An 8,214-nucleotide genomic window follows, 5' to 3' on the forward strand; every position below is an offset into this window, starting at 1 on the left:
TTGAGCGCATAACATCTTTTTCATGGATCAAAATAGATGCGAGTTTCTGAAGGGAGTGATGTACAGGAGGAGAGAGAGAGAGAGAGAGAGAGAGAGAGAGAGAGAGAGAGAGAGAGAGAGAGAGAGAGAGAGAGAGAGAGAGAGAGAGAGAGAGAGAGAGAGAGAGAGAGAGAGAGAGAGAAACATATCTCAAGCTCTAACTTTACACATGGGAAGAAACACGGAGGAAAAAAGGGAGGAAAAAAAGGAAGGAAAAAAGGGAGGACAGAAATTGCGTTGGGACGGAAGATGACAGGAAGGTGTTATTACTCTTCTTTCCTCCTCCTCTCCTTTCTCCTTCTATTATCTTCTCTTCTTGTTCTTCCTTTTCACCCTATTCTTCTTTTTTTCTTTTCTTTAATTTTTTTTGTTTTGTTTTCTTCTCCTTGTTTATGTTCTTTTCACTTCCTTCTTCTTCTTCTTACTACTACTACTACTACTACTACTACTACTACTACTACTACTACTACTGCTACTACTACTATCACAAGACACATATAAAAAAAAAAGCAACAGAACACTTAAAATTTTATATCGGTACTTACTCGCCGTCGTTGGAGGAGGGGAAAGAGGAGGAAGAAGAAGGGGATGAGGAAGAGGAAAAGGTGGAGGAGGAAGATTCGTATCTGTACCTGTTCTCTACCTGTCTTCTCACCCTGAAAAATGTAAGTAAGAGGAAAGAATTATGACAGAACAACAAATTCTCCTTACACACACACACACACACACACACACACACACACACACACAGAAAGGGTAGGTCATATTTATGCTTTCAGCCAAGAATAGTCGTGGAAAGTTTACAGTTTCTTAACAATTTAGGGCAGCCACATTGGTCCCATAAATTGAGCTCCGAACTTACCGCCAAAGAAAATGAGAAGTGATCGCGTAGAGGGGAAGAAGAGGGGGAAACTTTAACAATTCCAACATTACTTCCTTTCCTAAGATTCCGATCAGTTTGAGAATTAATGGATGCTGTCTCGTTTTACCTTCTCCTTTCCTTGTCCTTACCTTGTCATTACCTGTCCCCTAATTAGCTTGCCTTTAACGAGCTGCCCTAAATCACCGGGGTTTAATGGCTTGTTAAGGTGTGTAATTAAGGTTAGACTCGTTATCTGTGCTGTTGTTGTCTGTGATATATTTTTATTAAGAGGAATGGTCTTAAGAGTTGCTTGGGATGTATAAGATGATGTAAGGAGGTTGATATGTCACTTGCTATCTTGAGCTGAATATTGAGTGAAAGAATGAAGGGATGTTGATGTCTAAAGAAAGTTTACCTGTTTGTCTGTCTGTCTGTCTGTCTGTCTGTCTATCTATCTATCTGTTCATTTGTCTGTCAGTGTTTGTATGTTTGTTGTTTTGTTTATTTGTCTGTCTATCTGTCTATACTTTTTGTCTATATGTTTATCTGTTCATGCTAGAACATAAAGGGGAAGAGATTAACACACACACACACACACACACACACACACACACACACACACACACACACACAATCCCTATCAAAAACATTGGTGGCAGCGGTAGGATACACACACACACACACACACACACACACACACACACACACACACACACACACACACACACACACACACACACACACACACACACACACACACACACAAGAGCAAGCAAGCAAGCGTACAGGGTGGAACAAAAATATTTAATAGTAAGCTTTAGCAGAAATTTCCCGAGCGTGCATTTCAAGATTGACAGCGCTATTCTGAACCCTTGCCGCGGAGGAGGAGGAGGAGGAGGAAGAGGAGGAGGAGGAAGAGGAGGAAGAGGAGGAGGAAGAGGAGCAAGGAGATAGGGATAATACAAGATTCCATTCAGTATAAAGGCTTCAATGGTTTTTAAAGGAGATACAGTCTTTTATTCCTCGCCCAAAGTTCTTAAGGGGCCAGAGACATACAATAGCGGAGGGAAGGGTGGTAGTGGTAATAGTAGCAGTGGTAGTATAAGTAGTAGTAATAGTAGCAGTTGTAGCAGTAGTCATAGCAGCAGCAGTAGAAGCAGTAATAAAAATCTGCCTCACACCACTCCTATGCGCCATAAAGAGCCATAAATCAAACCATAATTCCCAGTTTTATTACGGTTCTGAAATAAAAGAGCCAAGTTCATGACTATTAAAGTGTGCCCTTCATTATTATTATTATTATCATCACGCCCGTTTTCTATTTTTAGTGAAAATATTTTCTTCTCATATTAATTAACTTATATGTGGCTCGCATTCTGAATATTAATGAGTAAGTGATAAGTGTTTGTTCTGTTTTAGTTTATATTAGTATTATTATTATTATTATTTTTTTTTTTGGCTTTTTTTCAGTCAGTCGGTCTGCTTGTATTTTCTTTTCTGTCTGTCTACCTGCCTGCTTGTCTGTCTTTCTGTCTACTTTCTGTCTGAATTTTCTTCTTTGTTTGCTTACCTGCTTGTCTTTTCTTATCTGTCTGTCTACCAGTTTATCTTTCTTTCTGTCTCTCTGCTTGCCTGTATTTCCTCCTTTGTCTGTCTGTCTATCTGTGTCTATTTCCTTCTCAGTAAGTCTCTCTCTCTCTCTCTCTCTCTCTCTCTCTCTCTCTCTCTCTCTCTCTCTCTCTCCAGAACAAACATTGCCAGGTTCTAAGCTCACACAAGGAGTTCGAAGCACTCAGTGAAGCAGGGTTTGCATTGACTCAAGCCTCCCTCACTCACTCCTTCCCTCCCTTCCTCACTGATTCACTTACTCACTCACTTGCTCACTTACTACCTCACAAACTCACTCATTCCCTCCCTCACTCACTCGCTCACTCACTCATTCCCTCCCTCTCTCACTCCCTCACCTCCTCATTCCCTTCCTCACTCAAACAAAAAGCAAAAAGGTTTAAATTCTACCTTAAACTTTATTATAGTTCGTGGTCTCGCTTCCCTGTGTAAACTTTTGGCCTCTCTCTCTCTCTCTCTCTCTCTCTCTCTCTCTCTCTCTCTCTCTCTCTCTCTCTCTGGCCAAAGTTCAAATGGCAATATCTGCTCTCCTACACTAAATATATAATAGATAAACTAATAACTTGATAAATAGACAACTTCTTTATCTCATTTTTTTCTTTATATTAATGAGTTTTTTTTTATTTTCTTGTTTTACGCAGATTGAGTCTTCCTTTTTACATTTTTTCACTTTTCTTTATTTTTTTTATTTCTTTTGTCTCCCTTTCTTTTCTTTCCTCCTCCTCATCCTCCTCCTGCTGTTGGTGTTGTTTTCTTCTTCGTTGCTTTCTTTTCTCTTCTTTTTCTTCTTCCTCCTGTTCATTTTCTCCCTCCACCCACTTTTCTTTCTCGTACTTTTCCTCCTCCTCCTCCTCCTCCTCCTTATCATCATCATCATCATCGTCTATATAATTTTCTCCATTCATTTCCTTTCTCATCATCTTCCTCCTCCTCCTCCTCCTCCTCCTCCTCCCTATTTTTGCTCCTCCTCATCCTGGCAAGAGATCAACAAGTCCCTGTCATCTCAGAGAAAATAACAGTAATCCCTCTGACCAGAAAAAAAAAACGTTGCCTGACTTCCTCATCCCATTTTCTTTAACGAAGTGCTTGCTTGAGGCCCCCCTGAAAAACCGTGTCTTGGTATTATAATGGAGTAAGGGGATACATTTTTTTTTTTTTTTGTGGGGCGGAGGGAGATCAACACGTTTTCTTTTGCTTTTATTATGTACTCTCATGTATTTTCTTTTATTATATTTTCTTTTTTTTATTATTGTTATATTTCCTGTTTTTTTTTATGTATTGAGTTTTTTTTTATTTCGTTTTATTTCATTACTTTTGCTGTTGCTTTTATGATGTATTTTCTTGTGTATTTTATTCTGTTTTTTGTTTGATTTTATTCTGTGCTATTGTTCTGTTAGTTTTTTTTTATCATGTATTCTGTTATCTTGAAATGTTGTATGGATTCTTTAATTTACCTAATGGCTGTTCGTTATACATACATTTATCATCTTACTATTTTATTATATTTTTTCTGTTCTTCATTTATCTGTTTATATTATTATTTTTATTATCATTATTACTGTTATTATTATTATTATTATTATTATTATTATTATTATTATTACTAACAACAACAACAACAACAACAACAACGATAACAATAATAATAATAACAGTCACCGTAATGTACAGAAAACGAGAAAATATCAGCACTGGCGTTAAGTCATAACTCACTCAGGTTGTAAAATAAATAACACGAAGCGAGAAAGGACACAGTCTTACATAACCTTTCCTTTTTTTTCTTTTTAATTCCTGGTTCTGTTATGTCCTTAGTTTGGCGATATTTTCGTTTGTTAATCACGAATTCCGCGTTACCATTAGGCCGTGGTGAACTGTTATTGCCGCGCCGCTGTTTGCTGCAGGCCCTTCCTTCGCCAATCCGGGACTTGCCTGCTGCTGTAATTAAAACTTTCCATTAAAAAGTTCTTCCCCCTCAGTGATCCCATCCGGCCGAAGGCACGTGTTCCTGAGGCCCGGGAAGTCTTGCCGAAGCGGGAGGCCCAGGGATCCTCAGGGGTCATGCAGGGAGTCCTTGCCGTGAACACTGCTTGATGGAGCCCTCTCTCTCTCTCTCTCTCTCTTCTTCTTTTAGAGAGAGTTGTCCTTTGTTCGTTTTGAAGATAGAGTTCTTTTTTTTTTCTTTCCTCTCTATATGGAGTCCTCGCTCTCTTCTCTCTCTCGTCCCGAACACTGATGTCCTTCTCTCTTCTCTTTCTCTTTAACACCAACAGAAGGAGTCCCACTGATCTTTTGAATCAAAACATAGAGTCCTTGTCCTGAACAGACTTAGGTGAAGTCTTTTTCTCTTTTGTTCTGCCCTGAATATCAATAAATGGAGTAATTTTTGTCCTTAAGATCACCAGATGGAAACCTTTATTTTCCCTCAGTCCAGTGGATGGTATTTTCTGTCTTCAAGGTCAATTAGTGGAGGGATCCTTCCAGCCAACACATGAAGTCCTTGTTTTCAACACTGCTAGGTGGAGTCCTTTCTCCTCATAAATGGAATTCTTCTTTGTCCTAAAATAAAAAAAATAGAGGCCCCGGAATCTTTCGAATCAATACATGGAGTCCTTCTTGTCCTTAAGAGACGGAGTCCTTCTCTCTTCTTTCTGTCCTAAAAAAAGAAAAAAAAAATCCCTGGTCTGCATAAATGTCAGTAATCTCTGTGTCGCATCCCACCGCTGCCACCATTTGCTGATGACATGATGTTTTGTTTCTTTCGCTTTGACAGTTTTGCATTACTAATACCACTTCTGTCTCTTATAACAACCTTCTATGGCTTATAACATCTTTATGTCAACCCCTTTCTGTCGCTAATAACAGATTTCTATTATTATCATCACTTCCTCTATTGCTCATAACACGTTTCCATTACTAATTCAATTTGTTCCATTGCTTATAACTTCTATCAGTTATAACACATTTATATCGCTTAAACATCTTTCTATTACTACCACCTCTTGCTCCAACGCTCATAACACTGGCGCCATAACTCATAACACTGGCCCCATAACTCATAACACTCCTCCTCACTGCCTATAACTCTTTGGCGGTTTGTGTCAATCTCGGGGACAGATCAGCCTCGCCCACCAGCGTCTTGTGAAAGTTTACACGTTTTTTTCTCCCAAACTTCTTCACCACACTGATAGTTTGTCTCCACACTCCTCAGCACTCCGCCTCACTAACATTCCCGGCACGCAGTACACACACACACACACACACACACACACACACACACACACACACACACACACACACACACACACACACACACACACACACACACACACACACACACAGAGAGAGAGAGAGAGAGAGAGAGAGAGAGAGAGAGAGAGAGAGAGAGAGAGAGAGAGAGAGAGAGAGAGAGAGAGAGAGAGAGAGAGAGAGAGAGAGAGAGAGAGAGAGAGAGATACACCAATAAACACCAATAAGAAAAAAATAATGAAACAACAAAACCATCTTAATCATCCTATCTTTTTTTTAACCTCACCTTACCTTACCTTTCACCACCTACAATACCTCTCTCTCTCTCTCTCTCTCTCTCTCTCTCTCTCTCTCTCTCTCTCTCTCTCTCTCTCTCTCTCTGCCAATACCCGTACACACTAACCCTTCATCTCTGTCCTGGCCTCCTCCACAAACACATGGCAGCATGCAGAAAGTCACGAGGCATTCCAGTGATATATCTAGCTTTCACTGCCTGGCGTGAGGGTGTCCTATAAACAACAGACTCTTGCACTGAAGCTTTATGGCGCGGAAACTGCGGCTAAGAGGAAGAGGAAGGGGCAAAAGAGGGCTGCTGGGGACTGAGTGGGCAGGGAAGGGGTGCATGAGGGTGGGGAATGGGGTGAATGAGGGCAGGGTAAGTGTAGAGTGTGTCTCGTGGTCTGCCTGTGTGTTTAAGATATGGTCCTGTCAGTATTCTTGAAGTGTTTTCCCAAGGGGCTTTGCATTTTTACTAAGGAGGGTTAGAGAGGATCTGAATGTTTTATAAAGGGATTGGAACTTCAAGTAGACTGGCTGAGCAGGATGTACACGAGTGAATCATGATGGCATTTGTGTGTTTGGAGCTTTTTGTCTTTCCTGTCACTGATTAGTGGTGGAGGTAGAAAGACGAATATAATGATAAAACAGACACAAATAATTAGACAGACAAGTAGTCAGTGAAAAGACGAGTAAACGATCATTAAGACAGACAGACAAACAAGGACAGACAGAAAAGACCAATTAATAGTTTAAACAGACAGAAACAGATTAAAAAGACGAATAAACAGATAATTAGACAGGCAAACAGACAGAGACAAATTGAAAAGACGAATAAACAGATAAGACAGAAAAAAAACAGATAGACAGAAAAGACGAATAAACAGAGAGTAAGACAAACAAATACGGACAGAAAAGACAAATAAACAGACAGACAAACATAAACACAGACAGGAAAAGACGAATGAATACAAAGACTAAAGCAGACAAAACAGACAACCAGATAAATTATAAAGATAAATTCAATCAAACAGACAGGTAGGTTGACAGACAGGTAGGCACGTGAACAGAAGAATAGACAGAGGAATAAACGATAAACTAGACAGACACAATGATTGAAGTTCACAAGGAGATAGACAGAGATACACAAACTGACAAAGAGACATTGAATAGATAGTGACAGAGATAGAAAGGTAAAAAGACAGAAAAGGTGACAGACTAAGAGACAGAAAGAGATATATTGAAAAGGAGACAAAGACAGTTTAAGAAAGTGGTATATAGAAAGACACACAGAGAAACAGAGAGGTAGACAGATTGAAAGAGAAATAGATTGACAGAAAGGCAGTTACATAAAAAGACAAAGTGAGAGATTGAGATTAAGAGAGAGGTAGATAGACAGAAATACGTAGATAGACAGATAAAGAGAAACAGAGAGAAAAAAGATAAATAAATAGATAGACAACCAGAAAAAGAAGAGAGATAAATAGATACACATATAAAGCAGGCAAATAGATAAACAGATAGACAGATGATCTACTAACTACGATAAAAAAAAAAGTTAGGCAAATATACAAACTAAGAGACTAAAACACTAACAAAGAAATAGACAGACTGACGGACAAACTGACTGATGGACAGACACCAGCCAGTCAATAAGTCAGTCAGCCAGCCAACCTTCCTTCCCTGTCCAGAACAAGGGCGCAGTTAGTGGTGGTGTTATCAAGCAAGACTCATAGTTACAGTTAGACAAAACTAACTTTAATTGGCAAGGAAACTGTTTTAGCCTGTTATTGGACGGCAGTATTGGAAACTAATATGAGGGTCCGAGAGAGAGAGAGAGAGAGAGAGAGAGAGAGAGAGAGAGAGAGAGAGAGAGAGAGAGAGAGAGAGAGAGAGAGAGAGAGAGAGAGAGAGTAAAAGACAATACAAGTTAATTAGTCTCTCTCTCTCTCTCTCTCTCTCTCTCTCTCTCTCTCTCTCTCTCTCTCTCTCTCTCTCTCTCTTTCTCTCTCATATATTCTGCCTATCTATCTGTTTGTTTACCCGTTTTCTCAATTTTTTTATTAATTCTTCCCTTCGTTTCTGTCTATTTATGTTTCGTCTATTTTCTCTGTTTATTGCTCCTTTTGTGCATGTCTGTTTCTTTCTGTTTATTCTGTCTTTAT

General features: G+C 39.4%; 1 protein-coding gene across 1 annotated transcript in view; it reads right to left on the reverse strand.

The window, feature by feature from the left end:
- Positions 1 to 594: 594 nt before the first annotated feature.
- LOC135094481 (uncharacterized) overlaps positions 595 to 8,214 on the reverse strand; it is a 406,203-nt gene continuing 398,583 nt past the window's right edge. Inside the window, exon 11 of the transcript XR_010263832.1 lies at positions 595 to 695. The gene's annotated coding sequence lies outside the window, so the exon portion shown is untranslated. The remainder of the gene's footprint in view (positions 696 to 8,214) is intronic.

This window comes from Scylla paramamosain, chromosome 45 (genome assembly GCF_035594125.1).
Source record: "Scylla paramamosain isolate STU-SP2022 chromosome 45, ASM3559412v1, whole genome shotgun sequence".
Lineage (NCBI taxonomy): Eukaryota > Metazoa > Arthropoda > Malacostraca > Decapoda > Portunidae > Scylla > Scylla paramamosain.